A 27,978-nucleotide genomic window follows, 5' to 3' on the forward strand; every position below is an offset into this window, starting at 1 on the left:
TTTTTCCATTAACTTTTGGAATGGTCTTCTTCACGTGTTTCCTTAAAACGGAACACAAATCCTGAGAGTAAACAGATGGCTTGTTTGGCTCGGGGATCGTTCACGGACCCAAGACATGACCTTCTGTAACCTTAGAAGGCTGTTTTGCATTTTGTGTCTGTTTAAGATCGTTGTATTCAAGCACAAATGTCACTTAATAGAATTTGGTGATGTGTGCAGGTTACAAATAAGAAAAAAGCTGTCTCCTGGGCTGTTGCTTTCTTTCAAACCCAGAAGGGATTCAAGCAACCAATGTTTTCCTTTTCCTTTTATTATACGTTATAATGGTTGGGCCTTTTCAAGGCATTGCAATTGTTTGACTTTGCTTAATTGTGTTCTTGGTCGTGTTTCACCGGTATTCTTCAAATAAATGTATTTTCAATGGGCATATTCTGAATTGAATGGTCTAGCTTGGTGCTTGAGTTTGCACAGTCATGGTGGATGTGAATGGGCTTCTCTTGTCAGCCAGAATGGACTCTCTTACCATTTTTAATTTTGCCTGTTCTACCCACTGTATTCTGGAGAAGACAGTGGCAACCCACTCCAGTACTCTTGCCTGGAAAATCCCATGGATGGAGGAGCCTGGTAGGCTGCAGTCCATGGGGTCGCTAAGAGTCGGGCACTACTGAGCGACTTCACTTTCACTTTTCACTTTCATGCATTGGAGAAGGAAATGGCAACCCACTCTAGTGTTCTTGCCTGGAGAGTCCCAGGGACGGCGGAGCCTGGTGGGCTGCTGTCTATGAGGTCGCACAGAGTCGGACACGACTGGAGCGACTTAGCAGCAGCAGCAGCAACCCACTGTATTCAATTAAGTTTGTTCCTGGGGCTCCCCAGAGCTTTCTTTAAATGGTTTTGTGTAAATATCAATTACAGGAAATGAGCTTCACCTCTGATTATGCTTTATTTTGCATTATAATTTCTTGTTTGATAGAGTTATTTTGTTCATATTCTGGTATTGTTCCCTCTTCAAAAACCTCCTTGAGAATAAACATTGGGCGATAGTCTTGATTTTTAAATGCAGACGTTATCATGTGACTTTGTCTTTGATGTGTTATCACAGTGAATGCATTTCATCTGACTATGTCTGCCATTAACAGAGTTTGGGATCTTCTTCGGCCGAACAATTACGTATTTGGTGTCATTTTACCCAGTTAAATGTGGGTCCTGGGCTGTATCATAATATTTCTGTAAAAGTTTTTCATTATCTTCTTTGCCTAAATATAAAAAACATTATTCTAATTGGCTTTTTAACCCTTGTTTAACCACAGTGACTGGCGGCAAGCTGTCCACTGGCCCAAGCTATGAGTAAAGAAAAAATAAAAGGTGTTCTCTGAGACTGTCCTTCTTCAAATAAGTGTCATAGCCTTTCACTGTAATGTTCCATAATTACTGTGTGATGTTTGTTTAAAGCAGGATCAACTACTTGTTCATTTTGAAGGGACAGCCATATCTCTGGAGATCAGTCTCTGTCTTATGATACCTGACATAACATTTGACCTAGTCTATAATGGGCAGAGGTAGCATGATTGGGTTCCTGTGCTCAACTGGGTTCCTGGGCTTCCTTTGTTTTCAGAAGCTTTTCTGCATAAGGGAAATGGGGTGTTTGCCACAGGCACTCACCTATATGAGTTTCCAAGTTACTTAAATTTCCTACAGTTGTGTTAGTCTGTGAACCCACAGGCAATCTTCTTGCAGGTCTCCTTCAGGACCTGTGATGGAAAAGTCCAGTACTGGTCAGCCCCTAGGACTATCAAGTGAAGAGTGGATCTGGAAGCAACTGGCCTGACCAACTAGACAAGTAAGATATAATAAACTTATATAATATAAGAAACTTATATTAAGTTCATTATAATATAATAAACTTATATGGGGCCACTAGTGCTGGGAGAGGATAGCACATTCAGCACATTGGTTGAAAAAATGAGGTCAGGTGGGTCTTGTCAATGAGCAGTCCTGGAATCGGCTGTTTGTTTCCTTCTGGTCATGTGCTGATGAGCCTGGATGACCAGGAAACTCCAGAGTCAGGTGTGACAACTGGAGGATGAAGACCTTGTTTTCTTCTTGTTGGAGAGGGTTACACCCCCAGGCTTTAGCTGTCTCTCCCCCTGTGTATCTGCTGGAAAGCCTTTGTGCTTGGTGGTGGCTTCTCTTCCATTTGGGTCTTCCTGTTGTGGGGGTGACATTGCCTCAAGGGGACCTTCTCTGAAATCTCAAGGAAGAAGATGTTGTTAGTACCACAGTGGTGGGGCAGTTATGCATTGTTTGTTGTGTTGCGATATAGGAATGGGTGAGAGCAAAAGGGAGCTCAGTATGGGGAGGAAAATGGTCCAATGGTTCCCCTATTTCAGGCTTCTGCTTCCTCTTGATTAGGGAAATTTGGGCCCAGCAAGGGTATGAGGAGGATGCTCTGAGAGTATAAGGAAAGACTGACAGTGGAAGGGCAAGGATCTTTGGTGTGAAATATTGGCAGACATTGTGGGTTCAGGGCTCTTTCTCCTGTCTCCTAGCCCAGTTTCCTCTCACTACCATTGGGTGGCCATAACTGTGATATAGAAGATAGTAAAGCACATGGATAACTGTGAAGTGAGTGAATGTGGACCTGTACTGAAGGTGAGGCATTAATATTGGGATCAGGTCTTCACATTTCATTTTCCTAGTGGATTGTGGGCCTCTCTGCCAGGAGATGATTTTGCTACCACTGCTCGTTCTGTGCACTGTTTAATGTTATTAATAATGTTTTATACTGTTGCATAGTAACGTAACCTGAGGGAGTTCTGAGAAGAAACACCTCTTGTTTCTGCAGATGCTGTAATCCTACTGAGATGCTGCCTTTCATCACTTTTTCATGGTTTTCTCCTGGAGCTTTATTTACTTTTATTTAGCTTTATTTACTCTTGTGCATTGCTTTGATGGTCATTTCTTACCCTGAGTGTCCAGAAGTCTCTGTTTCAACTGCTTAAGTTGTTCTCTCCTACCTCAGTTCAGTTCAGTTCAGTCTCTCAATCGTGTCTGACTCTCTCCTACCTAGCACCCCTCTTTGCGTGGATTTTCCTGTTGGGTCCTTAAAGGAGCATTCCTCGGTTGTCAAGATGGCAAGAGGCTTACTGAGCTTTTTAAAAGATTTCCACACATATAAAGAGGCAGAGAAAGAACTGACACGTTTTCCAAAGTTAACCCTCTAAAATGAAAGGAGGGGTGAAGGACTACTGTCAGTTTTCAGTGGGGAAAATTAAACTATTTTTCTTATGTAACTTTATATTTGCCCTGCCATACCCTGATGTGAGATACCAGGTCCCTGCAGGTGTCTGTCACCCACAAATTGTGATTGCCGCACTCAGGGCCAAACTCAGGCCACAGGGAACTACCTTCAGTAGAACTTGTCCCAAGGTACCTCAAGGAAGAGGATTATGTAGGAGTCATTGTTCACCCTCCAGTTCAATTATATTTTACCAAAACCTGTGTTCTTGTGGTGAGTTCTCTGTGGGCCTTTGCAGTAGGGAATACAACCACAGGCGTTGTTTATAGACAGTTTCAGTTGCTATGCTGATCTCACCAGTCTTGGCAGATGGAAGATGTACTTTACCACTCATGTCAGAGAGCAACAGACGATTGTGTAAAATATTTTTAATTTGTACAATGTTGTGTTTCAATAAAATTTGTATGATGGAAATGCTCTCGCTGTAGATGTTATTGTTTGTGATGACTCCAGGCAGCATTGATGAAGATGTGGCTCTGCCTGTGCGTCACAACAGGTACTCCGGGCTCAGTAATCTGGGCATTGATGAGAGGTGGTGGGTGGCAGGTGGAGGGTTCTTGAGACCAGAACTGAAGATCTCCCTGTGCATACCTGGATATTGTGTGTATGTGGGGGGTGTATGTCCTATTCCTGCTAAGGTTGAGGATACGAGGAATGGCCCAGCATGGTTCTGGAGAACATCAGAAGTCATGGGAACAAAAACCTGGAAGCACACAATAAGCTCCTGGTCCAATTTGTATTAGAATCCAGTCCTTTGAGTATTAGGAATTATTCACTACATCTCACTCATTACCAGAGTATGGATGAACAGATTCGAAAAGGTAACTGAGTGGCTAAAGCTTTTGTCTTTACTAGTGCTTTAAAAAAATTAAAACTCTACACACATTGCGTAAAATTTCTAATAGTAAATTTAAAAACTCTTTGTGGAGCTGAGCATGCCGACATTTTATGAAATAGCCATTCAAATGGCAACATGGTGCGGGAATCGTAATTCCAGACAATTTTAAGATAATGCTTCAATCTGCCTAAAGAACATAGGCAGAGGGGGGAGCATTGAGGAGTTGGGCAGGCAAGCAAGTTGGGTGAATCACATGTACACACCTGGCCGAAGATGGGAATGCCATGAGGTGGGGTATGCCAGGCAGGTGAAGGGAAGTACCAGAAAGAGGGCCTAGGCAGGTAGATCCCCCAGGACATCTGCAGTCCAGCCCCAAGTCAGGTCGTGGGGGCTCAGGCTAGAGCCTGGCTCAGGGAAGCAAGGTTGAGGCCTGGCTCTAGGACCTTGGAGGGGTCTAGTATGGACTGCTAATTCCTTTGGGCCTCCCTGAGCAGCTCCTGGAACTCAAGGTGAGTCTACTAGTTAGATTCAAGCACTCTGAGAGGTGGCCAGTGAGGTACTCATTTCTCTCCTCCAGGTGGTCCAGACAGGTGTTGGCCTTATCCGAATGGGGTGGGTGGTTGCCATACTGCTCCTCGGGTGAAGCCATTGTCCTTGCCTTCCATGCGCACATCTACAGGTACACCCTGTTCCACATGGCGTCCAACATGGCATATTTGTGCACGCACAAGGCTCACGCGGCCTTGGAGTGAGGTGGTGCAACTTGGGTGCGGGAATGGCCAGAGACATTGAGGGCTAGGGAGGTCATTAAAACCTTGTGCTCATTGAAATCGTGCTCCTGGGGAAAAGAAAGCAGGACTGTCCCAGGCTGTCCTGATTGAAGATCTGCTCGCTGGGTGGTGGGCTCGGGTCTCTCCCCAATTTTTCATATAGATCTTACAGGCTGCAGGTGTCAGCTACTCACATCTTGTGATCAGTGTCTAGGGGACCCCAAAGCTGCAACGTGTGACCTCCTGTCCTAGGGGTTCCTCAGTATGTGGAGATCGTTCAATACAGTCATTTCAGCTGAAATTTCTTTCTTTGTCTCAGTATTATGATCTACTCGTGTTAAAGAATGACTTATCCATTAAGATGTGAGCTACCTGACTTAACTATGCAAGTCCAAGTCAGCAGGTAAGAGTGAAACATGCTGAGATTTGGATGTTGGAGGGGGTGGGTCTACTTCTCCCCTGTACTCCGAATACAGGATAAGCAGGTATGAATTACAGAATTAATCAGTGGACATGTTTTCTGTTTTATAGGAGACCAAAGAATTTTGAACTTGGGGAAGACTTGAGTGTGCATAATTTTTTCCATTTATTGAGGGCTTTTTCTGGGCCAAGCTGTATGTGTCTCCCTCATAAATACTGATATGAGGAAGTACGTGATGATGCCATGGAATCTTAAGGGAAACACTGGATATCCTGACACTCAGAAGTATGGTCTCAGTGCACAGGCACATTCATGTAGCAGTGCACATAGCTTGTGGAACAGGTGTGCACCTTTAGAACTCTGTTATTTTGCTGGATGTCAGGGATCTCATAAATCGCTAAGGCTCACTTGCCTCTTACACACACACACACACACACACACACACACACACACATTCAGAGAGCAGGGGTCACTGCCTCCTTCTACTCTCTTTTTTCCTTAAATGTAGTCTCACCTTGGAGAGAAATGAGTGGCTGACAGGAAGATTATAGGAATAAAGGATGAGTAGGGAGCTGCCCATTCTGGGTTCCTTTTTTGCTTTTTGTTCTTTCACCACCGCAGTAATGCCGACTGACTGGTGGTCATCTCATGACATTCAGGATGGATCCCCTGGCACAGTGTGATTCTGCTCGGGCTTGGAGGAAGGGTGGACTCAGACTGCAAAGGTTGTAACTACCTTGGAAGCCCCTAGGGCACAATTCTCCTCCAGACAGAGGCAAATGCAGGCTAGTCTGTGTTTTGCTTCTAGCGCTGGTGTCCTCTCAGCCTGCTTCCTGCCTCCCCATTCTTCTTCCTGTCTCTATATCCCTCCAGCGATCTATCTTTCCATCTCTCTGTATCCCAGGGACACAGGCTAGGGATACAGGCTTCGGTTTCCTCTTAGTCTCCAGCCGCAGTGGCGCCGACCTGAAGGTCTGTTTCCTGCTATGTGTGGTCTGAGTTTCTCTTCTGATTGGGACAAGTGATATGGATCAATTTGGGGAAGCCATTACTCTTCCAGATATAGATGTATTCTCAGTGACTGAACCACGTGCCAGAAGACAACCCACAGCAATTTGTGTACCCTGGTCCAGCCCTATGTTGTGGCAGCATGGAGCCCATCTCATGAGGGGAAGGGCGAGGGAGGCAACGCTAACACTCACAATCCACAGTTACACTAAACTTCACAGGTTAAGGTTACACTGCTAAGCCGGAATGCCATCACTACAGAAACCAGACACAAGTCTGGGTTTACCAACGACACCCTCACCCTGACCAACTGATGGATGGGCCACGTTCTTGATCAGGCAATCCGCAGAGAATTGTTTCATAAATGCAGTGAATATCCGGTATAATTTTCATTCAAATGCTTTTCAGTCTGCCCCCAGGTATTGTTCAAAACAGTCAAACCAAAGAATTTAAGACGCACCTTTTCCCTATAAGATGTACAATGATGGTTAGAAAATAACATTCAGAATGCAGTGAAACAGGCGCTTTCATTTTGTTCATGGGTAGATTGAGTTTGGGAGACATCTTTGCAGGAGGTTTCAACACATAAAGTTGATAATGTGAGTGACGTTTTGTCAATGTGTGTGTGCATTTGTGTGTGTGTGTCTGTGCATGCAGAAGCCCTGATGCAGACTCCTTCAGTGTGGACACTCACTACCTTGGCTGAAGGAGGAGCATCCAAAATTTGGGCAGGGAGGCAAGTTGTCTGGGCCCCAGGAAGAGATGCCAGAAGGTGAGGCTGTGCCAGGCCCACAAAAGGAAGTACAACATGCATGGTCTAGGCAGGCAGATCCCCTAGGATATCTGGAGGCCAGCCCTCAGCCAGGTGGTGAACGCTTAGGCTAGAGCCTGGCTTAGAGAAGTAGGGCAGAAGCCTGGCTCAGGGGCTCTTGGAGGGCTCCACTAGGGGTTTCCAATAGCTTGGGGCCCCCGTGCCTGGCTGCTGGAACTCAAAATGCATCTGACACTTGGATTCAAGCATTGCTGCAGGCGGCCAGGGAGGTGGTCATTTGGCTCTTCAAGATGGTCCCGACAGGCTTGACTTGTTTATCATGTGGTTCATGGTTGCTTATACTGCTTCTCCAGTGATAACATGGACCTTGCCTTCCACGCTCGCTTCCACAGCCAGGCCCTGTTCCACACGGCAGCAGACATGGTGTGCTCGTCCACGTGTAAGTCTGACGGGATGTTGGAGGGAGGCGGCCATGGATACTCAATCTCCCTTTTCTGCTGACCTTCTCTTTTGATCTGTTCTGCACATTGATACACAAATGGTAGATTTGAAAAGCAAATTGGATCTCCATGGAGTTTACCACATCCAACACATGGTTCTTTGCCTTGGACCACTTATCTTTTTGCCCTTCATCTTTTGCAGGTTATATCATTGACTGTCTTCTCCCATGAGGACCAATATGTGTTCTTCCCTGAGAAGACCATGTTCTTTCACATTTCTGTTCCTGTGCACTTGCTCCAACTTAATCTTTTAAACCACTTCCTCTCTCTCCCATATTCTATGTCCACTCTCATTAAACACACATTTCAGCTTGTTGCATCTTTTCATTAAAAAAAATTATTTATTTTAATTTGAGGCTAATTACTTTACAATATTGTTGTGGGTTTTTCCATACATTGACATGAATCAGCCATGGGTATACATGTGTTCCCCATCCTGAACCCCCCTCCCACCTGCCTCCCCATCCCGTCCCACAGGGTCATCCCAGTGCACCAGCCCTGAGCAACTTGTCTCATGCATCGAACCTGGACTGATGATCTGTTTCACATATGATAATATACATGTTTCGACAGAGAGGCCTTATATGGTCAACTAAATGTTCTGTACATTTTTGCCAATTCCTCAGTCAGATACCACCCACACTGTGCCTTCTGCCAAAGCAATTAGTAGACAATGGGTTTATGACATTCTCAGTGGGGAATATCACTGGGGATCTCCTAATGAAAGGTACTATTTCAGTGTCTCCTTATGTGCTATTCAATCTTCATATGTATTATGCTGATATAGAGCTATATTTTATCAGGGAACAAAATGAGCTATTTAGCTGATGAATTGGAAACTGGTGGTAAAAATTGTAAGAACAAGACATATACATGAAGACATGTTCAAGAGTTAATAAGTCAACAAAGACATTAACATAGATGAAAGTAATAATTGTGGAGCAAAACAACTGGCAAACTGGCCAATGTTGCTAAGATGTGGATTATGTTACATGAATGGTAAGTAGAAAAAGAATCAGACAAATTAGACTCTTGTTGGTGAAGCTAGCATAATAAAGTCTCCAGAAAGGAGGGTGTATTTGACCAGAGACATGCATGGTGTTAAAGTAACAGTACTAGTTAACTTTACACGAAAGCTTAGTGTGTGTTAGTTCAGTTCAGTTCAGTCGTTCAGTCGTGTCCAACTCTTTGTGACCCCATGGACTGCAGCATGCCAGGCTTCCCTGTCCATCACCAACTCCCGGAGTTCACTCAGACTCATATCCGTCGAGTCAGTGATGCCATCCAGCCATCTCATCCTCTGTTGGCCTCTTCTCTTCCCACCTTCAATCTTTCCCAGCATCAGGGTCTTTTCTAGTGAGTTCATTCTTCGCATCTGGTGGCCAAAGAATTGCAGTTTCAGCTTCACCATCAGTCCTTCCAGTGAATATTCAGGACTGTAAGGCACTGGTCTGAATGCTTTGCATGAACTAACTAAGGGTCATGGTAGCCTGGTGATATAGTTGTTATTAGTGTCCTCACTCTACTGATTAGGAAACTGAGGCAAAAAAACAATGAAGGATATTCACCTGGTAGGATTAGTAATTGTGGTATGAATCCAAACAGCATACCTAAAACCCATGTACTGTACACAATAGATGAGAGGTCATTATTTCTGCAGACAGACTATAAATGTGGAATTAAATATAAATGAGACAACAGTGAATAGCAAGACTTTCCTGGCGATCTAGTGGCTAAAACTCAGTGCTTTTACTGCTGTGGGCCCAGGTTTGATCCCTGGTTGGGGAAATAAGAGCCCACAAGCTGCATGGTGCACACACACATACACACACAAAAAAAGGAATGAATAGTGACCACAGATTGAGGAGACAATGGTGATCTGACAGATAGGACCTGTGTGGTAGTGGTCAACGGATGCCAGGGATTGAGAGGGTCCAGCATATATATGCATCTGATGAGGACAGTCAGAGAGACAAGCCTAGTAATACATCAGAAAGACTTGGCAGATCCTAAGACAGGATTCACATCAAAGGCCCCAATCTTCCTTGTGTGCCTCCCCATGTGGATTAATCATTCTTTCGGATTACTGGACATGGCCTGCAACAACTCTCCTGCCCTCAGGATCGTATCAAAGTCTCACCCAACAACCCAAGATTTGGAAGAGCTCACCTGTAAGCTTTCTCTGGGCTTGCTAAGAAGCATCTAATCTCTAGTGGAAGAGAAATTCCTCTGGGGCAATATCTGGCTGTTTCTGGTATCTTAATATCCTCATGCATAGTTTGGAATGAACTTTCATGTATTTGATTTTGCTGTTTCTTCCAAGTTCTATTTGAGGTCTATGCAGCCGAATCTAACAAGAGCAGGTGTCTGCGATATTCAGGTTTATCAGTCAGAGTTATTCAAAGAAACAGAACCAATAAGAGACATTTTATTTCTATATTTATATGTATGTATGTGTATGTATGTATATATACATATATAGGTATTCCTACATGTGTATATATATGAAGAAGGTTTATTTGGAGGAATGTATTCCTATTTAGAGGAATGAGAAGTTACACAGTCTCCTTTGTACAAGTTGTAAAGCCAGGAAAGCCAGTGATATAATTCTGTCCCAGTCTAAAGGCCTGTGAATCAGGGGTTCTGGTGGTGTGCATCCTCTTTTAAAAGAAGTAAAAAATGAATAGAAATGTTCTATCTCAATCAATGAGATAGGAAAAAGGGGAAATATTCTTCTTTTTTCTGCTTTTTGTTCCATTTGGGCCTTCAACGGATAGGATGATGCCCACCCACACTGGGGAAAGCCTTCTGTTCTACTAAGTCACTGATTCAAATGCTCATCTCATCCAGAAACACCCTAACAGTTACAACCAGAAATAATGATCAATTTGGATGTTATATTACCAGTTGAGTTGTCACCTAAAATTAGCCATCACAGTGGTTAACGCAACATCATGGAGTGCTGCATAACACTGTTCACACCATGAAGCCTCAAAGACCCTTCTAGATGACCTTTTCCATGGGAAGGACAGTGATAGCATTAGATCATCTTTTCTAGGAGCACTGTGCAAATTGCGACCATGCAGTCCAGCTAAGGAAGCCAGGGTCTATGTGGTCTGCACAATCTGTAGAGTGCAGATGAGTTAAACACTCAAGGTAGTCAAGCCTAGGGGAGCTGCACCTTCTTGTTGGTACAACGCCAGAGGTCTCTCAATGGCACCCCACTCCAGTACTCTCGCCTGGAAAATCAAATGGGCGGAGGAGCCTGGTGGGCTGCAGTCCATGGGGTCACTGAGTTGGACATGACTGAGCGACTTCACTTTCACTTTTCAATTTCATGCATTGGAGAAGGAAATGGCAATCCACTCCAGTGTTCTTGCCTGGAGAATCCCAGGGACGGGGAGCCTGGTAGGCTGCTATCTATGGGGTCGCACAGAGTCGGACACGACTGAAGCGATTTAGTAGCCGTAGCAGCAGCAGCAGAGGTCTCAGCAGGAGGAAAGAAGTGGGCTTCCAGTCTCACTCTAAATAACTGTGAGGTTTAGCGACCTTTGGAGCAGAGATATTGACGTCCTCGTATGTTTCCTCCTATAGCAACAGGAGAAATAACTGTTCTTGTCATTGAGGTGGGAACATGAATTCAGGAAAAGAGGTAGAGAAGTGATTTACGACTGGGCCTTGTAGGGAGGACAAGATTTTCACAAATAGAAAAGCAGGAAAGGATATGAAAATCCTGAGAAGGGTGGTACCAAGATGGTGACTGCAGCCATGAAATTAAAAGACGCTTACTCCTTGGAAGAAAAGTTATGACCAACCTAGATAGCATATTCAAAAGCAGAGACATTACTTTGCTGACTAAGTCCATCTAGTCAAGGCTATGGTTTTTCCAGTGGTCATGTATGGATGTGAGAGTTGGACTATGAAGAAGGCTGAGTGCCGAAGAATTGACGCTTTTGAACTGTGGTGTTGGAGAAGACTCTTGAGAGTCCCTTGGACTGCAAGGAGATCCAACCAGTCCATTCTGAAGGAGATCAGCCCTGGGATTTCTTTGGAAGGAATGATGCTAAAGCTGAAGCTCCAGTACTTTGGCCACCTCATGCGAAGAGTTGACTCATTGGAAAAGACTCTGATGCTGGGAGGGAATGGGGTCAGGAGGAGAAGGGGACGACAGAGGATGAGATGGCTGGATGGCATCACTGACTCGATGGACGTGAGTCTGAGTGGACTCCGGGAGTTGGTGATGGACAGGGAGGCCTGGCATGCTGCAATTCATGGGGTCGCAGAGAGTTGGACACGACTGAGCGACTGAAATGAACTGAACTGAACTGAATCCTAGGAAGCTTCTATGAATTAGCTTGTTGTCAGTGTTCCCTGGTCTTCCCAAAATGTCTGCAACCTGAACTGACTTGCCAAATTTCCAAGTGCAAACACTGGCTCCTTCACACAGTGCCCAGCCCAGTACTGTCTGATCCCAGAGCTCATAAACAATTTCCCTGCATCTCTGCTCTGGTATATCTCCAAGTCCATATCTAATATGAACAAGTCACATTATGCCTGAAAGGAGTAAAGTTTGGATGGCTTCCTGCAGGGGGATGTAGTTGATCTACACCTGGTTAAACTGAACATGCAAATTTCCAAAATCTAAGATGACAAGAAACAAAGCAAAAGATCTGGGCAAAGACCTAACAGTAGAGCTAGGCATTGAGGGATGGACACAGATACAGGAAGAGATAGGAATACGAGCAGAGATTTTGTTACTACATCTGGGCCTTGGACAACGGACAGTTTCCCACTAGTAGACCTACCTGAGAGGAATGCCCAATCTCCCCGTCAATCATTGCAGGCCCACCAATGACGACGTTGGGAGGTGGGGCCGTGGAATCATTGCAGAAGAAGCCCTAGCATGTGAGTAAGGGCGAGCCTAAGCTCCCTACTGTCTGGATTGTCCTGTGGTGTTTCCATCGACCGTTCTCTTTGTTTAGGATTTAACACGGTGGCTTCCTTTCCTGAGATCTCAAAAGCATACATTTTTGTTACTTTATTCGAATTTTGCTGTGATAGGATTTGAAGAGTCGGGTAGATGGAGTGTCCTAAAGGACCCCTTGACAGACATGTCTGGAGGCTCTTGGGTGGATGGCACAGAAGGTCTCTCAGGCATTTCCGGGTTTGGTGTTGGGCCGTATTATAACAGCCTGATGAACCTTGAAGATTTTCTTGGTTTAACCGTGTGTCTTGAAGATACCTTTCCCATTAATGGTGTTACTGTTTTGTAGTGTTTGTGGCTGAAGCGAGGGAAGTGAGGCTGAGTGGTGAGAGGGTGGTGGACAATCAGATGACCATTGGTCACAATTGGACTGATTCTTCCTTGTGTTGTAGGGAGTTTGGGCTGGATATATCGTTGCCGGGTATTGGTTCAAATGTTGATCTGGGCTATTTTTGTGACCTTTTTTAACCATTGAGCGTGTTTCTGTTATTTTCCACATGAAACAACAAAGTCTCTGAGGGAGTGCATGCTGTGTTATGACAGCTGACGACCCTTGGCTGCCTAGGTGTTTTGTGTTTTATTTAACAACATGGCTCTAAGTTTAATATCATTTCTTTGTTAACTTTTGGAATGGTCTTCTTCACATGTTGCCTTAAAACGGAACACAGATTCTGAGAATTTTAACGTGAAAACTGAATAAACAGATGGCTTGATTGTCTCAGGGCTCGTTCAGGGACCCTGGATATGGTCTTCAGTCACCTTTGAAGGCTGTTTTGCATTTTGTGTTTAAGATCGTTCTATCAAGCACAAAATGCCCTTAAAAAATTTGGTGATGTTTGCTGGTTGCAAATAAGAAAATAGCAGTCTCTTTGCCTGTTGTTTTCTCTCAAACCCAGGAGGGAATCAAGCACCCAGTGTTGTCCTTTTCCTTTTATTATACATTGTAATGGTGTGGGCCTTTTCAGGGCATTGCAATCATTTGACTTTGCTTAAGTGTGATCTTGGTCGTGTTTCACAACTACTCTTCAAATAAATATATTTTCAATGGGTATATTCTGAATTGAATGGACTGGCTGGGTGCTTGAGTTTACACAGTCATGGTGGATGTGCATGAGCTCCTCTTGTCAGTCAACACTCCACGCTCTTGCTGCTGCAGCTGCTGCTGCTGCTAAGTCTCTTCAGTCATGTCCGACTCTGTGCGACCCCATAGACAGCAGCCCAGCAGGCTCCCCCGTCCCTGGGGTTTTCCTGGCAAGAACACTGGAGTGGGTTGCCATTTCCTTCTCCAATGCATGAAAGTGAAAAGTGAAAATGAAGTCACTCAGTCGTGTCTGACTCCCAGCGACCCCATGGACTGCAGCCCACCAGGCTCCTCCGTCCATGGGGTTTTCCAGGCAAGAGTACTGGAGTGGGGTGCCATTGCCTTTTCCAGGCTCTTAACATCTTCATTTTACATGTTCATCCCACTGAATTCAATTATGTTTGCTCCTGGGGCTCCCCAGAATTTTCTTTAAATGGTTTTGTGCAAATTTCAATTTAGAGGAAATGAACTTCACTTCTGATTATGTTTTATTTTGTATTATAATTTCTTGTTTGATAGAGTTATTTTGTTTATATTCTGGTATTATTCCCTCTTCATAAACCTCCTTGAGAATAAACACTGGGGAACAGTCTTGATTTATAAATGCAGAATGTAATCATGTGACAGTCTTTGATGTGTTATGACACTGGATTCATTTCATCTTACTATGTCTCCCATTTACAGAATTTAGGATTTTGTTTTGCTGAAAAATTGCAATTTTGTTATCATTTAACCTAGTTAAATATGGGTCCTGAACTGTTTCATAAGATTTCTGTAAATGTTTTCATTATCTTCTTTGCATATAAATGAAAAAATTGTTCCGATTGGATTTTTACCCCTTGTTTAACAACAGTGACTGGCATCAAACTGTCCACTGCCCCAAGCTCTGAGAAAAGAAAAAGAAAAAGGTGTTCTCTGAGACTGTCCTTCTTCAAACAAGTGTTATAGCGTTTCACTGTAATGTTCCATAATTACTGTGTGATGTTTGGCTTAAGCAGGATGAACCACTAGTTCATTTTGAAGGGGCAGCCATACTTCTGAAGATCAGTCTCTGTCTTATGTTACATTTCATAACATTTGGCCTAGTCTAATGGGCAGAGGTAACATGGTTGGGTTCCTGAGTTCAATGGTTTTGGAAGCTTCTCTACATAAGGGAAATGGGGTCTTTGCCCCAGATACCCACCTAAATGCATATCCGTGTTACTTAAAGTTCCTGCAGCTGTGCTACTCAGTCTACCCACAGGCAATCTACTTGCGAATCTCTTTCAGGACCTGTGATGGAAAAGTCCTGTACTAGTCAGCCTAGGGGACTGTCAAGTAAAGAGTGGATCTGGAACCAACCTACCTGGTCAACTAGACAAATAAGAGCAAGCTATGTTATGTGGGCCAAATTTGCTGGGCAGAGGGTAGGACTCCTTCCCTGTCACCTGTAACATAATTGAGGATGGCATCAAAATGTATTTCCTGGGCCTCTAAGAAAACAATGTCAAGGTGTCTCCCTGGACATGGCTTGGTAATTGTGTGGTAGAAACTGTTAATGGAATCAGTGCATTAAAGAAGACAGTGGTATCTTTTTTCAATCCTTAATCATGTTCCTCTGTTCATTATTGGTGCCTCTGTTGCAGACACATTGACTTTTATAATGTCAGTTAGCAAAATCAAATGATTTCGACAGTGTACCATCAGAGGGTTGATCTTGTTTTTATTCTGGTTGGGAACTCTCACACTAGCTGGCAGCAGCGAGATGGACTGGACTGTCCTGTTGAAAATAAACCTCATGAATGCAGAATTTGTTCTGCTTGGGTACCTTTTTTCCTAGTATGACAATATGGATCTGAAGGTAATTGAAAACATTTCTGTTTATAAAAAAGGGTAAAATGGGACTTGTGGACCAAGCCAGTGGTGGTCAATGGTGGTTTCCCAGACCCGTTCCACATGTGATAAGGATCCTGGGAATATAGTGGAAGTAATTGTCAAGTCAGGAGTCAATACTCCTTCAAATTTGCACCCTTCCAGTAATTCTAGGCCGTTTGTTTGCTTGCAGATATTGCTGGGACCATACATAGTGTTTCATCCACAAACAGCCTCCAGTATCTGAGTCTGAAAGTCTCTAGGCTCTCTTACAATCATCTTTCAGCTCCACTCTCTCCTCCTTTGCACAATGGGATATCTACCATGCTGTTTTGGATGCTGTGAGAGTCAAGTGTCATAACCTTTGTTAAAGACCTAAGGTACAGATGGTGCTCAAGAACTGTAGTCCCCCATTTCATGAATCCACCTATTGGAGCAGAAAGGGATGATATTTCGGTCAACTCCTTTTATGGCCACTGTTTCCTTTTCCTGCCCCAGCTCTTTAACTTTGCCATCATTTCATTTCCATGCTTGTTTCCCTTCACAGGGCCACTGAGTTACCTCAGGAGTTACTGAAGTGTCTTGTTGCAAACCACATATCTTTAGTCCTGCTGTGATGCAAGAGGCAGCCCGGGACACCAGGCTTATCCTTGCTGGGAGCGATGTTCTGCTCTGGTCAACTCAGACACCTCACGTGGAGGCTGACATGGCTTCGCATTTGCAACTGGGAGGACTTTCCACGGTGTGAACCCTGTGCAGGCCAAAGGGTGCCTGTTACCTGGCAGTGCCAGAAAGGTCTCTGCTCTTTCTTTTTCTACATAATGTCACTTCTTTTCTGAGTGTTGATTTATTTATCAACATTCAGGTGAGGTCATTAGCTCATCTGAAAGCAGAGGGGAAAATGTTCAATAGAAATGTGCATTATTTAAAATATCCTTAGAGAGCCTTCTAACATTTAGTCTCTATAGATAACTTTGGTTCCCCTGCTTTGTTAGTGCTAAAAGTTTCAGTCAGAAGCTGGCATCAGAGAACCTGAATTTCACCCACCCACATTCAAATTGCACATTTCCTTGTTGGGAATACAGAGTGTGTGGCCTTTGCCCAGCACACTGACATTCAAACTGTTTTGGTTTATACCTGTAACGGGTTAAAATACTTCTAATCCTTGGATGATGGGTGTCTTTGTGGATTCCTCATGCAGTAACAAACTGAAACGTATAATACGGAGAAAAAGCTTTCTCCTAACCAGTGTTCCTTCGCCAAGAGACATGATGGTCACCAAGCCTGGCTGATCTGCTAGTCAAAAGAGTTGTGAAACTTATCGATGACGGTGGCCCCTTCTCTCCTTTCCCCACAGGTTTGTGCCGGCTGCACATCACATCACAGTCGTCCTGAGTCTCTTCATTGGAGGGTCCATGGGAAAGGTCTTAGTGAATTTTTTTCATGGTTACTTCTGCTGACTATTTTCATCATAGGAAGCAGCCACAAGGCAGAGCATTCAAAAAGCATATTGGCTGATTGACAGCAAGAACTGGCACACTCTTTAAAAAGACAAGGGGACACTACTCAGTACAGGCAAGATGTGACCTGGCTCCTCTGTGCTATTCCAGGTGTTGATTCCTAGGCCTGCCTTGTCACTTAGCATCCTGAGCCTTGTATTCGATGAATGTTTTCTTTTGAGTGGGAATTGTAATGTACTACTGCTGCTGCTAAGTCGCTTCAGTCGTGTCCGACTCTGTGCGACCCCATAGACAGCAGCCCACCAGGCTCCCCCGTCCCTGGGGTTCTCCAGGCAAAAACACTGGAGTGGGTTGCCATTTCCTTCTCCAATTCATGAAAGTGAAAAGTGAAAGTGAAGTCGCTCAGTCGTGTCCGACTCTTAGCGACTCCATGGACTGCAGCCTACCAGGCTCTTCCATCCATGGGATTTTCCAGGCAAGAGTACTGGAGTGGGGTGCCATTGCCTTCTCCGTAATGTACTACAAGGTCTTCCAAATATTTATCTTTCAACTTCATGCTTGCCTCTGATTTATGTGGGTGACAGAGAAATGGGATATATTGGGCACTTGAATGCACGGCCTTTGAAACAGGGTATCTTTCTTTTTTATACTGGTTTCCTGTTCTATGCAGACACTAGTTTCAGCAGGATAGCAGCAGTCAGTTTGAGATGCATGTTAGCCTACTGGAAATGATGATGGCTTTGGTGGTGATGATACTAATAAGAAAACCACTACAACCAACACCGATATGAAGAGTAATGGAAGGAAGAACTATCCTCTGTTCTTTTCATTAGTTTATTTCCTAATCTTCTCAAATCCTGTGATTTGAGTACTACTTGTAAAAAATGTTGAAGGCCAGGGCTATGTTCCCTTCCTGTTATTTGACCTGAGGCCAAACTATGGTGGAGGCAATGAAGATAATGTGACCTCCTCCAAAAGGTCCCATGCAGGGAGGGAACACAGCCCCACCCTTCAACAGAAAATTGGATTAAAGATTTACTGATTATGGCCTTGCCCATCAGAAAAAGACCCAGTTTCCCCCTCAGTCAGTCCCATGGGAAGCTTCCATAAGCCTCTTATTTTTTCTCCATCAGAGGGCAGACAGACTGAAAAACACAGTCAAAGAAAACCAACCAATGTGATCACATGAACCATAGACTTTTTTAACTCAATGAAGCTATGAGCCATGCCGTGTTGGGCCACCCAAGACGGACGGGTCATGGTGGAGAGTTCTGGCAAAATGTGGTACACTGGAGAAGGGAATGGCAAATCACTTCAGTATTCTTGTCTTGAGATCGCCATGAACAGTATAAAAAGGCAAAAATATAGGACACTGAAAGATGAACTCTCCAGGTCAGTAGGTGCCCAATATGCTACTGGAGATCAGTGGAGAACTAACTCCAGAAAGAATGAAGAGACGGAGAAAAAGCAGAAACAACACCCAGTTGTGTACATAACTGGTGATGGAAGTAAAATCTGATGCTGTGAAGAGCAGTATTGCAAAGGAACCTGGAATGTTAGATCCTTGAATCTAGACAAATTGGAAAGGGTCAAACAGGAGATGGTGTGTATGAACATCGACATTTTAGGAATCAGTGAACTAAATGGTGTGGAATGGGTGAATGGATTGAAATTTAATCAGATGACCTTTATATCTACTACTGTGGGCAAGACTCCCTTAGATGAAATGGAGTAGCCATCAGAGTCAACGGAAGAGTCTGAAATGCATACTTGGATGCAGTCTCAAAAACAACAGAATGATCTCTGTTCATTTCCAAGGCAAACCGTTCAATATCACAGTAATCCAAGTCTATGCCCCAACCAATAATGCTGAAGAAGCTGAAGTTGAACGGTTCTATGAAGACCTACACCAACTTCTAGAACTAACACCCCTGAAAAATACTGATTTCATTGTAGCAGACTGGAATGCAATAGTAGGAATTCAAGAAATACCTGGAGTGTTTTTACAGTAGTAGAAACTACTGGTAAGGAAAATGCTCCCCAAATTGGGGAGAATAAATGTTGAACTAAATGGATTTCATGGCTGATTGGTTAGCCAGTTTGATTGTTTCTTCTTTTACAGAGAAGCTTATAGAAGTTACAGCATCACACCAGGGCAGGAGCCTCTCTGATCAGGAAAGATGGAATGGCATATAGACCATGGTCCCTCCTTCAGATGGAGAAGGAAATGGCAACCCACTCCAGTACTCTTGCCTGGAAAAGCCCATGGATGGAGGAGCATGGTAGGCTACAGTCCATGGGGTTGCAGAGTCAGACATGACTGAGTGACTTCACTTTTCCTTCTTCAGAGGCCTGCTGGTTACAGGTGGCCAGACGATGGAGAAGAGCAGCACTGGATGCAGCTGCTGATAATGATTAAGGACAAGGGACTGTGGTTTGAAAGATATGAGAAGCTTCTTGTATTAAAAGAAGTGTTTTCTTCCCTTTCTACATCCCTGTCCCTGCCTGGGATGGGCAGAGCATGGGGACCGATGATAGAAATGCACATCCTTGAGTGAGACATGAGAATAGATTGCCTTCTGGTACAGGTGAGACTTTCATAATGGGGGCTTTACTCTACTTTACAGCATTCCTCAGACTTTTGGATATCAATGTTAGAAAAGTTCTTGTGTTCCTGCTTCACTATGATCACTGCCTTAGGCTGTGAATAGCAGCGGAGGAAAGGAGGACACTGCTGGTCCTATACTGTGGCCTAGAAGAGTAATCTGAGGGAGTCTCTGGGGAGGTGCCCATTGAAGTTGATTGTACTTGGCTGTGCTCAGCTCTCCTGTTGAGATATCCCTGTGCATCCTAAAGAGACACCTGAAAATCAACAGCTATGCTTGGTATGTTTTACTGATATACCAGCCAGACACTACTTCCTTCAAAGCTCAGACATCACAGGTGCCTTGCAAAAGTCCTAAAGAATGCCCAAAGTGGCAGTGGCAGCATGTGGGCATGGTGAATGTTGGCTCGAGGGCAAAAATTGGCTGTGGCCTTGTTGTCAGAATTCTGTGTACCATGGGCTTGTGGAAAGGGGTTGGGTGGTAAGTTAGCTCTGGTCTGAATCAGACTTCTGTGTTGCAAATGGCCTAGGAAATGGGGGTTCCAGGCCTATGGTAGCTCTGGCCTGAGTCAGACTTCTCTAAAGCAAGGGTCATGGGAAATGTTAGGTTCGGTTGTTAAGTCTTCTCCGACCTGGGTCAAACTTCTGTGCCATAAAGGGCATCAGAAATGTTTGGTTGGGGTAGTAAGTCAGCTCTGGCCTTAGTCAGACTTCACTAAAGTGAGGGTCATGGGAAATGTTGGGTCTAGGTGTTAAATAGGCTCTTGCCCGAGCCAGGCTTCCCTACTGCAAGAAGCATGAGAAATGTTGGGTCAGGGGTATAAGTTACTTCTGGCCTGAATCAAAGTTCTGTGCCACAAGCAACATTGGGAAAATGTTGAGTCTGGGTGGTAAATTAGCTCTGGCCTGAGTCATACATTGTGTTGCAAATAGCATAGGAAATGTGGGGTTTCTGATTCTGATTCTGGCCCAAGTCAGACTTTCCTAAAGCATGTGTCATGGGAAATATTGGGTCCAGGTGGTAAGGTAGCACTGGCTTGTGTCAGACTTGTGTGGCCCAAGGAGAAAAGTTGTTGAGCCAGGATAGAATGGGAGGTTCTTGGCTTCCGGGGGAGAGGAATTCAATTCGTGGCCAGTGATGAGGCCTGATCACTCAGAGGCTTTTGTGTAATAAGGTTTTATTAAAGTATGAAATAGTGTAAGCTTCTGACATACACATCAGATTGAAATAGGTTGAAGTGAGTGAATGTGGACCTATATTGGCTGTGAGGCATTAATATTGGGATCAGGTCATCACATTTCATTTTTCTAGTGAACTGTGGGCCTCTCTGCCAGGAGATGATTTTCCTACTGCTACTCTTTCTGTGCACTGTTTAATGTTGTTTATAATGTTTCATACTGTTGCATAATAACATAACCTGAGAGAGTTCTGAGAAGGAAACCTCTTGCTTCTGTGGATGCTGTAATCCTCCGGAGTTGCTGCCTTCCCTCACCTTATGTTACTTTGTATTTCTCCTGCAACACCCTTGCATGAGATACCAGTTCCCCGCAGGTGTCTGTCCCCCACAAATTGTGACTGCCACACCCTGGGCCAAACTCAGGCAACAGGGAACTTCCTTTAGTGGAACTTGTTCCATTGGTTCCTCAAGGAAAAGGAATAAGTAGGAGCCACTGTTCACCCTACAGCTCGGTCATATTTTACCAATACCTCTGTCCTTGTGGCGAGTTCTCTGTGGTCTTTTGCAGTAGGGAAAATAACCAGAGGCCTTTTTTACAGACAATTTCAGTTACTATGTTGATCTTACCAGTCTTGGCAAGTGAAAGATGTACTCTTCCACTCATATCAGACAGGAACAGTCGATTATGTAAAATGTTTGAAATTTGTAAAACCTTGATTTTCAATAAAATGTGTATGATGGAAAAGGTCCTGTTACACATGTTTTTCATTGTGATGACTCCAGGCACGACTGATGATGATGTGGCTCGGTATGTGCATCACACCAAGTACCGAGTGGGACTCTGGGCTCAGTATTCTGGGCATTGATGAGAGGTTTTGTGTGGCAGGGGGAGGAGTCTCAGGCTGGAACGGAAGTTCTCGCTTCATTAAGATAAGAAAGATGATAGGTAATCTGACATCTTCCTGGGAGAAGTGACCCTTCTGGCCATGTCATGAAGATGACAGATTCTTATCTGGATATCATATGTGTGTGTGTGTGTGTGTGTGGGGTGTATCTCCTATTCCGGGTGAGGGTGAGGAGATGAGCAGTTGCCCAGCATGGTTCTGGAAAACATCAGAAGTCATGGGAACAAAAACCTGGAAGCACACAATAAGCTCCTGGTGCAATTTGTGTTAGAATTCAGTCCTTTGAGTATTACGAATTATTCACTATGTATACCAGAGTATACATAAACTCAATCGAACAGGTAAGTGAATGGCTGAAGTTTTTGCCTTTGACTGGCACTTAAAAAAAAAAAAACAGCAACAACTCAAAATGAAGAGACCTCTCTAAGTATCTGAACGGGCGAATCTCTGGAGAAAGACTGGCCAAAGAGGCATTCTGATCACCACCTACAAGAGGCTCGAAAAAAGACTCTGATAGGGCCATAATTCCTGCCGTGGAGGCAGTCATTTCCCTGAACACTTGGTGGTACAGAGTCCCTGAAAGCCAAGCAGCTGCACCACCTTCACCCTCGACTCTCACCAAGGGAGAGCTGCCACAGACAAAAAACAAAAACAAAAAAATCTTGTGTTTATGTATGCACGATCATGTCTGTTCTGTCCTACTCTTTGCCACCGTGTAGAATGTGGCCTGCCAGGCTTCTCTGTCAGAGAGGGAGTTCCCCAGGCAAGAATGCTGGAGTGTATTGGCCAGTACTGGTTTCCATACCTTTCTAGAGAAATATATTTTCTGCTGCCCTAGCTGCCAATCCCCTGAGTATCTGGTGCTGCCAGAACCCCTGTGACCCAAGCAGCTACATCACTTCCACACCTGATCTTAACAGGGGCAAATCTAAGCCCTCCAGGGCAGCCTCAGGGGCTAAACCCTAGTGGATGACCCACATGTAGAGGTGGAAATAAAACCACAATTGAAAGCCAGGGGCAGTGTGGCTAAGGAAGAAGAACCAACACCTTCCCACCAGCTGTACAAGTTTCCGATTATATTCAGATGATCAACTAAGCTGACTCTGTGTCTATGGAATATATAAAAGGACATTGAGAGCTCCCTCAAAAGAAAATGCACTAGCCCTCATAGCTGTGGACATTAGAGGCAAGCACACACAGGCATACGACCAGATTAGAACCTGAGAAGCCCCCACAGCAGGTCCAGAGATCAGTACAGTGTTGGAGGGCATCCTAGGGAGGTAAGGTGGACTGTGATTCCAGCTCAGGAAAGGACTCTGACAACAGTGACTCAAGAAAAACATTTATTATTCTTTTTTTTTATTTGTTCTATATAGTCTTTTGGATTTTTTCCTTCTTTCTTCCCCCTTCTGTTTTAGTTGTCAAATTTATTGGTACTAAGAAATCCAATTAAATTTTAACCTTTTTTTTCTGTTTACCCAGTCACATTTTTTATTGTTGTCATAAATCTCTACCTCTATGTTGGGCATTTGCTGTTCTGTAGAATTTTCCTCTTTTTTTTTCTTTTCTCTATTTTTTATTTTAATTTTTAAGCCTATTATTTTCAACATTTATCCCTTTGGTTGCCTTTCCTACTGATCTTTTCCCCTTGCAGTTAAGTTTTAATGTATATAAATCTTCTTCATCTAACTTTATTTAAGTTTGCATCTATTCTTTCTTTCTTTTCTTTCTTTCCTCTCCTGTCAACATATTTGTTGGTTTTGTTTTCATTGCTTTATTCCCCACTTGCAACCTTGCTTTTGTTTTGTCTTCCAGTGTGTGCTTAAGTAAGTTTTGTTCTTAACAGATAAATATAATTTTTGATATCTTTTGTTCACGAGATCAATCTACTGTGCTTTATTTTTTGTTGAACTGTTTTCACTTTGCTCATGGGTTTATATGTATATATGTATATTCCATTATTTTAATTATTATTTGCTTGATTTTGTAACTGCAATTTCTCTGGGGTTCATCTTTGGTTTTTCGATTTGGATATTTGTTTTCCTCTCCCTTAATGCCATAACAAACCACTTGTGGAATCCTCGTTCTTGACCAGAGTTCAAACCCTGAACCTTTGGATTTGGAGCACTGATTCCAAGACCCTAGGCTATGAGAGAACTAACCCTAGGGTGCATCAAATAGTGAGAACTCACACAAAGAAAACCACTTGAATACCAGACCCAGCATCACCCAACCACCAATAGCACCCTGTGCAGGATGCCTCATCTAAACGACAAAGAAAACAAAAATACTATCCCAATTGTCATCAGACAGGAGGACCACCTTGCTCATCCTTTCCCATCAGAGGAAAAACAAGCAAACAAACAAAAATTCAGCACAAATGTCACCCTATACAAAGCTCACACAACCACTGGACCAACCTTAGGGGGGCAGAAACCAAAAGGAAGAAAAACCTTCTTCAAGGAACTTTCCTTGAAGCCTGTGAAAAGGAGACTGCAAACACAATAACTTAAAAAAAGTGAAAAGGAAGAAAAATATGGCACAAATGAAGGAACAAACTAGAAACAGAAGTCCAAATAACTGAAGAGGAAATAGGAAAATTACCTGAAAATTCAAAATAATGATAGTAAAGATCAGAAACTATGAAAACAAAATAGAGAAAATGCAAGAATCAATTAACAAAGACCTAGAAGAATTAAAGAAAAAGCGCACAGAGACAAACAACACAATTACTGAGATTAAAAATACTCTAGACGGAATCAATACCAGACTATCTGAGGCAGAAGAACAAATCAGTGAGCTGGAATATCAAATTGTGGAGATAACTTCTGAAGAGAAGCATAAAATAAAAAGATCTGAGGACGGTTTCAGAGACCTCTGCGACCATATCAAAACACACCAACATTCGAATTATAGGTGTCCCAGAAGAAGAAGCATCTGAATGCAGAGTTCCAAAGAATAGCAAGAAGAGATAAAAAAGCCTTCTTCACCGATCAATGCAAAGAAATAGAGGAAAACAACAGAATGGGAAAGACTAGAGATCTCTTCACGAAAATTAGAGATACCAAGGGAACATTTCATGCAAAGATGGGCTCGATAAAGGACAGAAATGGTATGGACCTAACAGAAGCAGAAGATATTAAGAAGAGGTGGCAAGAATACACGGAAGAACTGTACAAAAAAGATCTTCACGACCCAGATAATCATGATGATGTGATCACTCATCTAGAGCCAGACATTGTGGAAAGTGAAGTCAAGTGGGCCTTAGAAAGCATCACTATGAACAAAGCTAGTGGAGGTGATGGAATTCCAGTTGAGCTGTTTCAAATCCTGAAAGATGACGCTGTAAGTGCTGCACTCAATATGTCAGCAAATTTGGAAAACTCAGCAGTGGCCACAGGACTGGAAAAGGTCAGTTTTCATTCCAATTCCAAAGAAAGGCAATGCCAAAGAATGCTCAAACTACCGCACAATTGCACTCATCTCACATGCTAGTAAAGTAATGCTCAAAATTCTCCAAGCCAGGCTTCAGCAATACGTGAACCGTGAACTCCCTGATGTCCAAGCTGGTTTTAGAAAAGGCAGAGGAACCAGAGATCAAATTGCCAACATCCGCTGGATCATGGAAAAAGCAAGAGAGTTCCAGAAAAACATCTATTTCTGCTTTATTGACTATGCCAAAGCTTTTGACTGTGTGGATCACAATAAACTGTGGAAAATTCTGAAAGAGATGGGAATACCAGACCACCTAACCTGCCTCTTGAGAAATCTGTATGCAGGTCAGGAAGCAACAGTTAGAACTGGACATGGAACAACAGACTGGTTCCAAATAGGAAAAGGAGTATGTCAAGGCTGTATATTGTCACCCTGCTTATTTCACTTATATGCGGAGTACATCATGAGAAATGCTGGACTGGAAGAAGCACAAGCTGGAATCAAGATTGCTGGGAGAAATATCAATAACCTCAGATATGCAGATGACACCACCCTTATGGCAGAAAGTGAAGAGGAACTCAAAAGCCTCTTGATGAAAGTGAAAGAGGAGAGTGAAAAAGTTGGCTTAAAGCTCAACATTCAGAAAACGAAGATCATGGCATCTGGTCCCATCACTTCATGGGAAATAGATGGGGAAACAGTGGAAACAGTGTCAGACTTTATTATTTTGGGCTCCAAAATCACTGCAGATGGTGATTGCAGCCATGAAATTAAAAGACGCTTACTCCTTGGAAGAAAAGTTATGACCAACCTAGATAAAAGCAGAGACATTACTTTGCCGACTAAGGTCCATGTAGTCAAGGCTATGGTTTTTCCTGTGGTCATGTATGGATGTGAGAGTTGGACTGTGAAGAAGGCTGAGCGCCGAAGAATTGATGCTTTTGAAGTGTGGTGTTGGAGAAGACTCTTGAGAGTCCCTTGGAGTGCAAGGAGATCCAACTAGTCCATTCTGAAGGAGATCAACCCTGGGATTTCTTTGGAAGGAATGATGCTAAAGCTGAAGCTCCAGTACTTTGGACACCTCCTGAGAAGAGTTGACTCATTGGAAGAGACTCTGATGCTGGGAGGGATTTGGGGCAGGAGGAGAAGGGGACGACCGAGGATGAGATGGCTGGATGGCATCACTGACTCGACGGACATGAGTCTGAGTGAACTCCGGGAGATGGTGATGGACAGGGAGGCCTGGCGTGCTGCGATTCATGGGGTCACAAAGAGTCGGACACGACTGAGCGACTGAACTGAACTGAACTGAGAAGAAGAGGAAAAGAAAGGGTATGAGAAGATTTTTGAAGAGAATATAGTTTAAAATTTCCCCAACATGGGAAAGGAAATAGCCAATGAAGTCTAAGAGGCAGAGTCCCATACATGATCAACACAAGGAGAAACACAGCAAGACACATACTAATCCAGCTAACAAAGACTAAACACAAAGAAAGAAAACTGAAAGCAGCAAGGGAGAAGCAGCAAGTAACATACAAGGGAAACCCCATACACTTCACAGCTGATCTTTCAGCAGAAACTCTGCAGGCCAGAAGGGAATGGCAGGATATATTTAAAGTACTGAAAGGGAAAAATCTACAACCAAGATTACTGTACTGAGCAAGGATCTCATTCAAAACTGATGGAGAAATAAAAAGCTCTTCAGACAAGCAAAACTTAAGAGAATTCAGTACCACCAAACCAGCTTTATAACAAATGTTAAAGAAACTCAGAAACATGTATACTATCATGTAAGAAATGAATCGCCAGTCTAGGTTCGCTACAGGATACAGGATGCTTGGGGCCGGTGCACTGGGATGACCCAGAGAGATGATATGGAGAGGGTGGTGGGAGGGGGGTTCAGGATTGGGAACTCATGTACACCCGTGGCAGATTCATGTCAATGTATGGCAAGACCAATACAATATTGTAAAGTTAAAAATAAATTAATTAATTAAAAAAAAGAAATACAAAAGAAGAAAAATGATCTACAAAATAACCCCAAATACTTTAAAAAATGGCAATAGATACATATATATATCAATAATTACTTTAAATGAATTAAATGCTCCAACCAAAAGACACAGACTGGCTGAATGGAAACAGAGAAAACCTGTCTATAAGAAGCTATCTACAAGAAACCCCCTACAGATCTAAAAACACATATAGACTGAAAGTGAGAGAATGGAAATATATATTCCATGCAAGTGGGAAGCAAAAGAAAGCTGGAGTAGCAATCCTCACTCATATCAGACAATATAGACCTTAAATTAAAGATTACAAGAGGTAAGGAAGGACACTACATAATGATCAAGGGATCAATCTAGAAGAAGACATAACAATTGTAAATATCAATGCACCCAACATAGGAACACCTCAGTACGTGAGACAAACAATAATAGACTTAAAACGAGAAATTGACAGTAACGCAATAATAGTAGGTGACTTTAATACTCACACCAATGGACAGATGATCAAAACAGAAAATAAATAAGGAAACACAAGTCATAAATGCTACGTTAGATGAGATGGATCTCACTGATATCCTCAGGACATTCCATCCACATTCAGAAGAATACAACTTCTTCTCCAGTGCACGTGGAACATTTTCCATGATAGACCACACCTTGAGCCACAAATTAAACCTCAGTAAATTTAGGAAAATTGAAATTGTATCAAGCATCTTCTCTGACCCAATGCTATGAGACCATATATCATTTACAAAAAAAAAAAAAAACTGTAAGAAACACAAACACATGGAGATTAAACAGCACATTTCTAAATAACAGATTATTGATTTTACTGAAGAAATCAAAAGTAAAATAAAACAATT

Source organism: Budorcas taxicolor, chromosome X (genome assembly GCF_023091745.1).
Source record: "Budorcas taxicolor isolate Tak-1 chromosome X, Takin1.1, whole genome shotgun sequence".
Taxonomy (NCBI): Eukaryota; Metazoa; Chordata; class Mammalia; order Artiodactyla; family Bovidae; genus Budorcas; species Budorcas taxicolor.